Here is a 12,379-nt window from a genome sequence, read left to right on the forward strand (position 1 = left end):
CTGTTATTATCGCCAGAGTTGTAGATATTACTTTTACAATTTAATTTTTCAATAAACCAGCTCCATTTTGCGGCATACTATCTTTTCCGTGAGTACAGAAACACTAGTAATAATTTCTGGATCATTGCTATAAACGTGGACTAATGCTGCGTTCATGTGCTATGGGAATTATAGTAAATACCAAACGCCGACATGGAAAGCACACATGAACGCCCCCTCTTGTGGTATTTTCCACTGGGCAACTCGTAGAAAACTTTGATACACGAGTTGCCGAGATGAGATGAACTTTAACCTTTTCAACATGGCGGCGAGTGGTACAAGACACTTGAATGTTAAGCATTGTACGCTACTAAAGTTTTTTTTTACTAGTACTAGTGGGTAGTTTTTTGTGTCTATGCAATGTTGCGTCATTAACAAGTGTAATATAATACGTTAGAAATCCGTTTCCTTTAAAAATGTGTTGTTATGGTTTGTTTTTACCTATCCAGAGCAGACGCTATTGCTAACGATAGCTAACTAACTATTGCTAACTTGAATCTGGTCCACCATCTTTAATTTGTCAACAACAACAAAAGCATGTGAACACAACACACTGGTAAATACCACTTCCCAACTGGAAAATATCATCTTCCCATAGCACATGAACGCAGCATAATATTTCTTGGGAACCAATGGGTTAATGTCATGGAATGAACCAACCGACCAATCGCATTTTTTCTTCAAATGGTATCTGGGTAAATCAGCAGCTGTCTCAGCCAATCACATTTTATTGCTGGACGGGATCATATCACGACATCTTCCGGTAGATACCCGAAATCAGCTTTGTGCGTTGTGAGGCCAGCGGAGCAAAAAAAAAACTTTTAATATGCTGAGCAATGTTTGATACATTTCGGAAGGTTGTTTTGGTTGCTTTATAGGTTTCTTAGAATATTTAACTCGTCACGTCTGTGCTGCTCTCCTGGGTTGCTAGAAACAGTTGTGTTGCCCTGGCTTGGCGTATAAAATGTGTGCCCCCCCCCCAAAGCAATTCAAGGCCCGTCCGTCAGTCCGTGTCTGGCGCCGGGTCTGTGTAGTGAGCCCCTGAGGCTCTTGGCTTCTTCATCTCTTTTTCTCTTTTCTTTTCTTTGCTCCTGACTTGTGCATGTTGGCAAACGGGCTCGCACGCTTATTGTCGAAGCGTTATGATGGAATAGTGCCGTGTTATTTGGCGCCTTAATCAAAGACCAAACCATTTTTGCATTAGGGGTGGTAGGTGGGTTCTTGAATCTATTTTCGAAGACAATAAAGGCAAAAGAACCAGAAATCATTCATTGAATGCAAATATAGCACATTTTTCTCCCCCAAATCAACACATTTTGAAATGAAACAGAATGATTAATGGCATCTTCATGAGGGACCAGTTCTGGGCCCCCCCTCATGCCTGGGCCCGGGACAAAATACCCGGTTGTCCCCCCCTGTCGACGGCCCTGCCTAGAACAAACCATTTGCAAGGATATTCAGATCTCAGACTTACCTTTCTGCAGCCAGTCAGTCAAAAAGCATCCATCTTTCAAAGCTCCAACCATAGCATCAAGTCTGACAGCCTGGTGGAAGTTTTATGACCTCACTAATTCACCTCTGACACTATCAAATCACACCCCTATCTGGAATAATCCTGATTTCACCATCAATAAAAAACCACTCAACTTTCTCACATGGATAGGCAAGGGTATCACTCATCTTCATCATATCATCCAAGACAATAGACTGGTCTCTTTTCCCTATTTGGTCCAGAAGCATGGCATTGAGGGTAAACACTTCTTACAGTATCTTCAAATTAAATCAATTATTCAAGCAAAATGGAATATTCAGATACCTAATTTAGACATCCCCCCACAAATCTTGGAACTGATTAACATACCCTCCCCTCAAAAAATCCTTTCCAAAATATACAAAATTATATCGCAATCCAAAAAAACTTTAAGCCTTCCATACCACAATTGGGAATCAGACCTGTCCATTACTCCTGATGCCGGCTTCTGGACTCAAATCTGCAAAAATATCTATCTAATGACTAAAAATGCCAATCTTCAACTAATACAGTACAAGGTACTCCACAGATTTCACTACACTGCACAGAAACTGGCAAGAATGGGTTTTGGCTCCGACACGTGTTCCCACTGCATGCTAAACACCCCGGACACATACATCCACGCTGTCTGGCATTGCACCCCAATCCATAGGTTCTGGATAAAAGTCACAGACTCACTCACCTCTATCCTTGGCCATCACATCCCAGCAACTCCTTCCCTCTGCATATTAGGAGATACATCTTCAACCAACCTTAACACCACAGACAATAAATTTCTTCTAGTAGCACTAACTATCGCCAAGAAAACAATCCTCATGAACTGGAACTCAAAGAACTCAATCCACATTACCCATTGGAAAAACCTGCTAGCAGATTATATATCATTGGACAATCATACCTCTCCCAACTTACTCCACACTCAGAATACACACTCCCCTTGGTCATCTTACCTCACCTTTTTACAGACTTGACCTGGCCCTCTGTGCCTGAGATCCAGTCCCAACGCCACACTCAAATATCCTTCCATAATCGTTAATACTTAGCCATACATATTAGGGAAGGGAGGATGGAAGCTGGAATCTCTTATCTCTGTTTGTTTATGTACTTCATTTATTAATTTTTCCCACCACTCCCTACTCTTCCCACCACTCCCTCCCTCTGCTACTGTCTTCCCTCCCCCACTTCATCTACTCTTGTTATACCTGGGCTTCTGGGATGGTGTGGTCGGCCCCATCCTGTCTGGCTGTCAGATGGGACTGGCGTTGGTTGGTGCCATTGGGAGGGTTGATGGGTCAGGGTTCCTCTCCGGGTCAGGGTCCCGAGGTTCTCTCGGCGCCCCGCCCCGCCCACCCCACGCATGCACTCTGATACCTGCCTATTCTTGATATTGCACAGCATGCCTTATCTTCTTTTAAATGCTCTACACATTAGGAAGCACACACCATTTGTCCACCTTCAATAAGAACAACATGATAGACTAGGGCAGGGGAGGAGTGCATGTGGAAAACCTCTGCAGGTGCTTCGCTGCACTCCTTGCCTCTTTTAATGCAAATACATCTTAGAGGAGGCTTATATCTTTGATTACATAGGGTGTGGGGGGGCGTGTAGGTGGAGATCTGGGCAGGTTTTCACCCTGCATGCCCTCTTCTTTTAATGCAGTACATTTTAGAGAAGGCACACATTCTTGTCATATACAGTCATATATAGGATAGGTAGGGCGTGTTGTGAGGAGGTTATGGGGGGCTGGTGTCGGTGTGTGGGGCGTCCGGGCCCGGAGCCCTGCCTCATGCAGTACCTCCCCCTCCCCTCTGTCGTCCCATCATGATTTAGCTTGGGCAGGGGCGGCTGGCACCATAGCCATGAACAGGTGCTCAGGTAGTCATCGTAATTAACTATTAAATAATTATTATTTTTAGAATTACTATCTATAAAAAATTTACTAACACAAATGATTAGCAAATAAAATAATACTCCCCCCCCCACCACTCTCCTTCATTATGATCCAGTTTCCTTCTCCCTGGCCCGACACAGACCAGCACTGCTTATATACACTCACACACACACACACACACACACACACACACACACACACACACACGTGCTCACTATCACAAACTCCGCTCCCCCCCAACATATACACACTGTCCCTCCACCCATAACTCAAGGCCCAAAACCCCTCCAAATCCCCCCCACCTACCCTCCTCTATCTCACATGCACATTCATTACCCCTAACCAACCCCACCCATCCTCCTCTATACAGCAATATAGCTCTTGTTTATCTTTGTCGAATTTGTCTCCATGTGTTCTGTTACATCTCTTTAACATATTAGTAGTATTGTCCAGCCTTTGAAATTGTTGTTAATGTTACGTCAGTGCTTCTGTTGTATGTCATGTGTATGTATTGATGTGTTTCATTCTGTCCTTCTTACTTTGTATTTGTTTGTATTTGTTAGCAAATAAATAAAAAATAAAATAAATAAAAATAAAGTATGCCAGTGATCACCTCAAAGATGTACAAAGTGATTGGGAGAAGGTTCTGTGGTCAGACGAGACCAAAATTGAACTATTTGGCCTAAACTCTACTCATCATGTGTGGAGGAAGAAAAATGCTGCCTATGACCCCAGGAACACTGTGCCCACCATCAAGCATGGAGGTGGAAGCATTATGTTTTGGGGGTGTTTCTCTGCCAAGGGCACAGGGCTACTTCACCGCATCAGTGGGAAGATGGATGGAGCCATGTACCGTGCAGTCCTGAGGGACAACCTCCTCCCCTCTGCCAGGAAGTTGAAAATGGGCCGTGGTTGGGTCTTCCAACATGACAGCGACCCGAAGCATACAGCAAAGGCAACAAAGGAGTGGCTCAAAAAGAACCACATTAAGGTTATGGAGTGGCCCAGCCAGTCTCCGGACCTCAATCCAATTGAAAATCTATGGAGGGAGCTGAAGGTCCGAGTTGCCAAGTGACAGCCCACCAACCTTAATGATTTAGAGAGGATCTGCAAAGAAGAGTGGGCCAAAATTCCCCCTGATATGTGTGCTAACCTTGTGGTTAACTACAACAAATGTCTGTCCGCTGTGCTTGCAAACAAAGGCTTTGCCACCAAGTATTAAGTGCTTTTGGCTAGAGGGATCAAATACTTATTTCCCTCAATGAAATACAAATCAATTAAAATATATTCTTTAAAGTTATTTTCTGGATTTTTGTTTTGATATTCTGTCTCTCCATGTTAGAATACATCTACCATTAAAAGTATAGAATGATCATGTCTTTATTAGTGGGCAAACCAACAAAATCAGCAAGGGATCAAATACTTTTTACTCTCACTGTATTGTTAGTCAAGTTTTTTGTTAATAATAATAATAATAATAATAATAATAATAATAATAATATTATTATTATTATTATTATTATTATTATTAAGTTCAATTTATATAGCGCCTTTCACAAACCCAAGGATGCTTTATAAAAGAGTTACCACCAAAAAAAACATAGCTTTTTACCAAGTAAAGGAACAAATCTGGAGGGTCCTCAGGCATGGAGTGTTTGGGTAAACTGGGATATTTGGATGCTGTTCCCTCCTCCCACTCACACACATTCACTCAGGTTTGTTGATGGTGAAGTTACTGGCCACTTTACACGTATGTCCCAGGGCTCCTTCATGTCTGTGTTAACTTCTGGCACACCCTTTTGGTTATGCTGTCATTGTTAGTCTTGCCAGAATCCCTGCTTGCACTCAGCACACAATGAACACTGTTCCTAACCATTATGTAACAATGAGCATACCCAACAACTACCTCTCTCTCTCTCTCTCTCTCTCAAGCTACGCATGCAACTCGTGAGATACCAGTGATACTGGTAAAAGTGTGATACAAATGAAATTGACTTGAGTTAAACTACCATTGCCCTTTTAGTTGAATAAATATTTATACAGGGTTATGTATTTGTCAACTAGGTATCTGCAATTAAATTTATACAGTGTCTTGCAAAAGTATTCATCTCCTTTCTTGTTTGTCCTGTTTTGTCACATTACAAGCTGATATTAAAATGGATTTTTTGGGGGTTAGCACCATTTGATTAACACAACATACCTACCATTTTAAAGGTGAAAATTGTTGTTTTATTGTGACACAAACAATAATTAAGATGAAAAAACAGAAATCTGGATTGTGCATAGGTATTCACACCCCCAAGTCAATACTTTGTAGAGCCACCTTTTGCTGCAATTACAGCTGCCAGTCTCTTGGGGTATGTCTCCATTAGCTTAGCACATCTAGTCACTGGGATTTTTGCCCATTCCTCAAGGCAAAACTGCTCCAACTCCTTCAAGTCAGATGGGTTGCGTTGTTGTACAGCAGGGGTTTTCAAAGTGTGGGAGAGTCAGCCCCCCCTCGGAGAGCAAATAAACAACCGCGCCCCCCCTTACAATTTTTGTTGTTGCTATACTTAATGTTCCATTCGTATTTTTAAAAAATGGTTGTTGTACACATTATTTTTTTCTTTTTCACATTTTAAACATCTGTGCTTTTTAAAACATCTTGTTTTACACATTTTAAACATCTCATAGCATTGTTAGCTAGCACCTCTTGGCAGACAACACACTGTGGCAGTGGAGCATCTTCAGATCCAGTCCATGAAAATCCAAACTTTACCGTAAATAATCGTGATCATACTTCCTTCTTTTTCCAGTCCCCCAGGATTTCGCGGGCCTTTTTTGTGATTGTTGCGGCTAAAATGTCTGATGTTGCGGGGGTTTTCCAAAAAAAATTGCGATGAAAGTTGCGGTGATTTTTTAGGTTTTTGTTGCGATTACATTGCGGGAGGAAGTGAAAGTTGCAAGAAATTGTTGCGATTTTCTCTTTTTGTGATTAAAATTGAGTGATATGTTAAATATTAAGTTATTACTGAAAAACTATTGATTAAAAAAACAAAGACACTGAGAAATGGTCCTATAAACAACTTTACCAATATAAAAGATTACCAGGACTACAAAAATGCAGAAAAATAGGCTTTACTTATCCAAATGCACCTGTTGGTTCTAAAGTTAAAGTGCAGAGAACCTCACAGCACAACATGAAGTTACCTTCAAATATAATATAAATGCCTCAGCTTTCATATAAGAAAAAAACTATTAATACTAGTACTGTGTACAGTCAGTCTCTCCTGAAGACTAAATTAAACAATAATTATAAACTAATTAAATAAATGGCTCAGACTTCATAGAAGAAAAAAGCAATTTGAACAGAATCTCACAGTATGATGCTGAAGCTGCCTAAACAATGGAAAATAAAATACCATTTTGGCAAAAATGTTGGCAGCCATTAATTTCTTGTATTAAGTAAAAAAAAAATAAAGTGCACACAGTCCTTCACTGTAAACATAACACAGCATGCTGCTTCTCTTGAACACACGGAAGTAAGGCAGAAGGTAGTTTGTCGACGTCACCTCAAGACGACGCCAATGATTGGTCAAATTTGCAGGAACGTTGCGGTGATTGGATATAATTGCAGCACTGCCCTGAATTCGCGGGGATTGGTTGAATTTGTGCTGAAGTTGCAAATCGCAACATCCTGGAGGCTCCGTTTTTTTTTGCTTGGCCCAGACTTTGTCTCCTCACTCACTGTAGCTTTAGATACTAAAAATCGATCCATTTTGTCTCTCACGTTGCACCCCCCCCTGAAGAACTCTGGCGCCCCCTGGGGGGGGGGGGCGCCCCACACTTTGAAAAGCCCTGTTGTACAGCAATCTTCAGGTTATGCCACAGATTCTCAATTGGATTAAGGTCTGGACTTTGATTAGGGCATTCCAAGACATTTAAATGTTTCCCTTTAAACCACTCCAGTGTAGCTTTAGCAGTATGTTTAGGGTCATTGTCCTGCTGGAACGTGAACCTTCGTCCCAGTTTCAAACCTCTGACCGACTCAAACAGGTTTTCCTCCAGAATTGCCCTGCATTTAGTGCCATCCATCTTTCCTTCAGTCCTGACCAGCTTTCCTGTCCCTGCAGATGAAAAACATCCCCACAGCATGATGCTGCCACCACCATTCCTACATTGAAGCATGGTGTTCTCACAGTGTTGGGTTTGTGCTACACATGGCATTTCCCATGATGGCCAAAAAGATAAATTTTAGTCTTATTTGACCAGAGAATCTTCTTCCATGTGTTTGGGGAGTCTGCCACATGCTGTTGGGCAAACTCCAAACGTGTTTTCTTGAGCAATTAATTTTTTTCTGGCCACTCTTCCATAAAGCTCCACTCTGTGGAGTGTATGGCTTAAAGTGGTCCTATGGACAGATACTCCCATCTCCGCTGTGGATCTTTGCAGCTCTTTCAGTGTTATCTTTGGTGTCTTTGTTGCATCTCTGATTAATGCCCTCCTTGTCTGTGAGTTTTAGTGGGTGGCCTTGTCTTGTCAGGTTTGTAGTGGTGCCATATTCTTTCCATTTTGCTATAATGGATTTAATGATGCTCTGTGGGATATTCAAAGTTTGGGATATTTTTTATAACCCAACCCTGATCTATACTTCTCCACAACTTTGTCTCTGACCTGTTTGGAGGCTCCTTGGTTTTCATATTGCTTGCTTAGTAGTGTTGCAGAGTCAGGGTCCTTCCAGAACAGGTTGCTTTATACAGACATCATGTGACAGATCATGTGACACTTAGATTGCACACAGATGGATCTTAATCAACTAATTATGTGACTTATGAAGTGAATTGGTTGGACCAGCTCTTATTTAGGGGTTTCATACGAAAGGGGGTGAATACCTATGCACACTCCAGATTTCTGTTTTTTTCATCTTAATTATTGTTTGTGTCACAATAAAACAACAATTTTCACCTTTAAAGTGATAGGCATGTTGTGTAAATCAAATGGTGCTAACCCTCCAAAAATCCATTTTAATTCCAGCTTGTAATGAGACAAAACAGGACAAACACCAAGGGGGATGAATACTTTTGCAAGACACTATGTATTTATTTATATACATATAAGATATGAAGTGTATATATAAGATATTAAGTTTATCTTTGAGCGGTGAACGTATTCATGAGTGAGCAAAGCAAACAAGTGAAAATATTTTCATCACGAGAAGATAAACTTCATATATTCAAACCACCATGTAATGTTCTTTATATTATAGTTACATGAGTTACATGTTGATCCTGGGATTGAGATGTTGGCTTCTTCTGCCCCTCGGACCTGCTTGATCCATCCTGGTGCCCTGTGTCTGGTCGGAGTTTTATCGCACCGCTCCTGTGAAGGACGGCCCCATGAGGACAGTTGAGGGTTATACCTGTTAAAACTGTTAATATTATAGTCAGGCTGTCTGTTGTTGCCCAAATGAGGATGGGTTCCCTTTTGAGTCTGGTTCCTCTCGAGGTTTCTTCCTCATGTCGTCTGAGGGAGTTTTTCCTTGCCACCGTCGCCACAGGCTTGCTCATTGGGGATAGATTAGGGATAAAATTAGCTCATGTTTTAAGTCGTTCAAATTCTGTAAAGCTGCTTTGCGACAATGTTTATTGTTAAAAGCGCTATACAAATAAACTTGATTTGATTTGATATTATATGGACACAGCCACAAAAAATATGCAAGTTAAGCAAAAGAATTTTAATTTTGAACCGGTTCACCATTTTGACAATGCATGTCTAGTCAGCGGGAAAACATTGGAAGTGACATTATCGGAGTGAAATATCGGGAAATATGCCACTCAGATCCATGATATGTTTTGGATGAAAAATATGAATTTCTCAACACGAGAAGATAAACTTCATATCATCAAGCCAACATGTGATTTTCTTTTTATTATATGGACACATTCACAAACAAAATGTGCACAAATTTATCAAAACAATTTATCGATTTCCTCGCGAGTGACATGTAGAGATTTATGTCATGGTTTTGGTTCTCCAGATGTAGCTTGTATGAAAAATACTAGTGGTGTATTTCCCAGTAAAACACTTGTCTCTCTCTCTCTCTATCTATCTATCTATATATCTCATCTCATTCATCTCATTATCTCTAGCTGCTTTATCCTGTTCTACAGGGTCGCAGGCAAGCTGGAGCCTATCCCAGCTGACTATGGGCGAAAGGCGGGGTACACCCTGGACAAGTCGCCGGGTCATCACAGGGCTGACACATAGACACAGACAACTATTCACACTCACATTCACACCTATGGTCAATTTAGAGTCACCAGTTAACCTAACCTGCATGTCTTTGGACTGTGGGGGAAACCGGAACACCTGGAGGAAACCCACGCGGACACGGGGAGAACATGCAAACTCCGCACAGAAAGGCCCTCGTCAGCCATGGGGCTCGAACCCAGACCTTCTTGCTGTGAGGCGACAGCGTTAACCACTACACCACCGTGCTGCCCTATCTATCTATCTATCTATCTATCTATCTATCTATATATATATATATCTCAACTGCCATCTATCCAGTATCTATATTACTTATACATCAGTCACAGGAAAAGCTGGAGCCAATCCCAGCTGATTTTGGTTGCATGGGAAGCAGGGTACATCCTGGGCAGGTCAACAGTCTATCACAGAGGCAAACAAACATTCACACCTATGGGCAACTTAGAGTCACCAGTTTACCTATGGACAATTTAGAAATCCATGCAAACTTCACCCAGAAAGGCCCTGGTCAGCCATGAGGTTCAAACCCAGAACCTTCTTGCTGTGAGGCAACAGCACTAGCCACTGCACCATTGTGCTGCCCTAGCAACTGCAAATTTAAAATAAATAATTTTTACAGCTGAAAGTATTTCTCTATGACACAATGTGAAACTGAATTAAAACTATTATTATTTTCACTAATATGCCATGCTATTTCCTTTAAATTATGGAATCAGAGCTCAGCACAGCTTACAATTCATATAAACCAAAGGTGAAGGTGCTCCAGATGCATTCTCAATAATGATGCTTTGATATAAAATGCTTGCTCTACATGATAATGTGGGTAGAGGTAAATGTGCCTTTGAATGTGAGTTCAAGTGGGATTGAGTTAATCAGTCGTGGCGCTGCTAGAGGTCATCTGTTATCATGTGAGATGCACTATATATTTTATGGCAGTATGGTGGTGCCATGGTTAGCACTCTTGCCTCACAGCAAGAATGTTCCTGGTTCAAACCTCATGGCCAATGGGTGACCCTTTCTATGCGGAGTTTGCATGTTCTGCATGGGTTTGCTCTGGTTTCCCCAACACTTTAAAGACATGCCGATGAGGTAAAATGGGGCCACTGTAATTGGTGCATGCTGTAATGGTTTCCCAGCCATAATGTAGGTACAGTGGTGCTTGAAAGTTTGTGAACCCTTTAGAATTTTCTATATTTCTACATAAATATGACCTAAAACATCATCAGATTTTCACACAAGTCCTAAAAATAGATAAAGAGAACCCAGTCAGACAAATGAGACAAAAATATTGTACTTGGTCATTTATTTATTGAAGAAAATGAGCCAATATTACATATCTGTGAGTGGCAAAAGTATGTGAACCTCTAGGATTAGCAGTTAATTTGAAGATGATATTAGAGTCAGGTGTTTTCAGTCAATGGGATGACAATCAGGTGTGAGTGGGCACCCTGTTTTATTTCAAGAACAGGGATCTATCAAAGTCTGATCTTCACAACACATGTTTGTGGAAGTGTATCATGGCATGAACAAAGGAGATTTCTGAGGACCTCAGAAAAAGTGTTGTTGATGCTCATCAGGCTGGAAAAGGTTACACAACCATCTCTAAAGAGTTTGGACTCCACCAATCCACAGTCAGACATATTGTGTACAAATGGAGGAAATTCAAGACCATTGTTCCCCTCCCCAGGAGTGGTCGACCAACAAAGATCACTCCAAGAGCAAGGTGTGTAATAGTCGGCGAGGTCACAAAGGACCCCAGGGTAACTTCTAAGCAACTGAAGGTCTCTCTCACATTGGCTAATGTTAATGTTCATGAGTCCACCATCAGGAGAACACTGAACAACAATGGTGTGCATGGCAGGGTTGCAAGGAGAAAGCCACTGCTCTCCAAAAAGAACATTGCTGCTCGTCTGCAGTTTGCTAAAGATCATGTGGACAAGCCAGAAGGCTATTGGAATGTTTTGTGGATGGATGAGAACAAAATATAACTTTTTGGTTTAAATGAGAAGCATTATGTTTGGAGAAAGGAAAACATTGCATTCCAGCATAAGAACCTTATCCCATCTGTGAAAGATGGTGATGGTAGTATCATGGTTTGGGCCTGTTTTGCTGCATCTGGGCCAGGACGGCTTGCCCTCATTGATGGAACAATGGATTCTGAATTATACCAGCAAATTCTAAAGGAAAATGTTAGGACATCTGTCCATGAACTGAATCTGAAGAGAAGGTGGGTCAGGCAGCAAGACAACGACCCTAAGCACGCAAGTCATTCTTCCAAAGAATGGTTAAAGAAGAATAAAGTTAATGTTTTGGAATGGCCAAGTCAAAATCCTGACCTTAATCCAACTGAAATGTTGTGGAAGGACCTGAAGCGAGCAGTTCACGTGAGGAAACCCACCAGCATCCCAGAGTTGAAGTTGTTCTTTATGGAGGAATGGGCTAAAATTCCTCCAAGCCGGTGTGCAGGACTGATCAACAGTTACCGGAAACATTTAGTTGCAGTTATTGCTGCACAAGGGGGTCACACCAGATACTGAAAGCAAAGGTTCACATAATTTTGCCACTCACAGATATGTAATATTGGATCATTTTCCTCAAGAAATAAATGACCAAGTATAATATTTTTGTCTCATTTGTTTAACTGGGTTCTCTTTATCTACTTTTAG

Source organism: Neoarius graeffei, chromosome 1, assembly GCF_027579695.1.
Source record: "Neoarius graeffei isolate fNeoGra1 chromosome 1, fNeoGra1.pri, whole genome shotgun sequence".
NCBI classification, from domain to species: domain Eukaryota; kingdom Metazoa; phylum Chordata; class Actinopteri; order Siluriformes; family Ariidae; genus Neoarius; species Neoarius graeffei.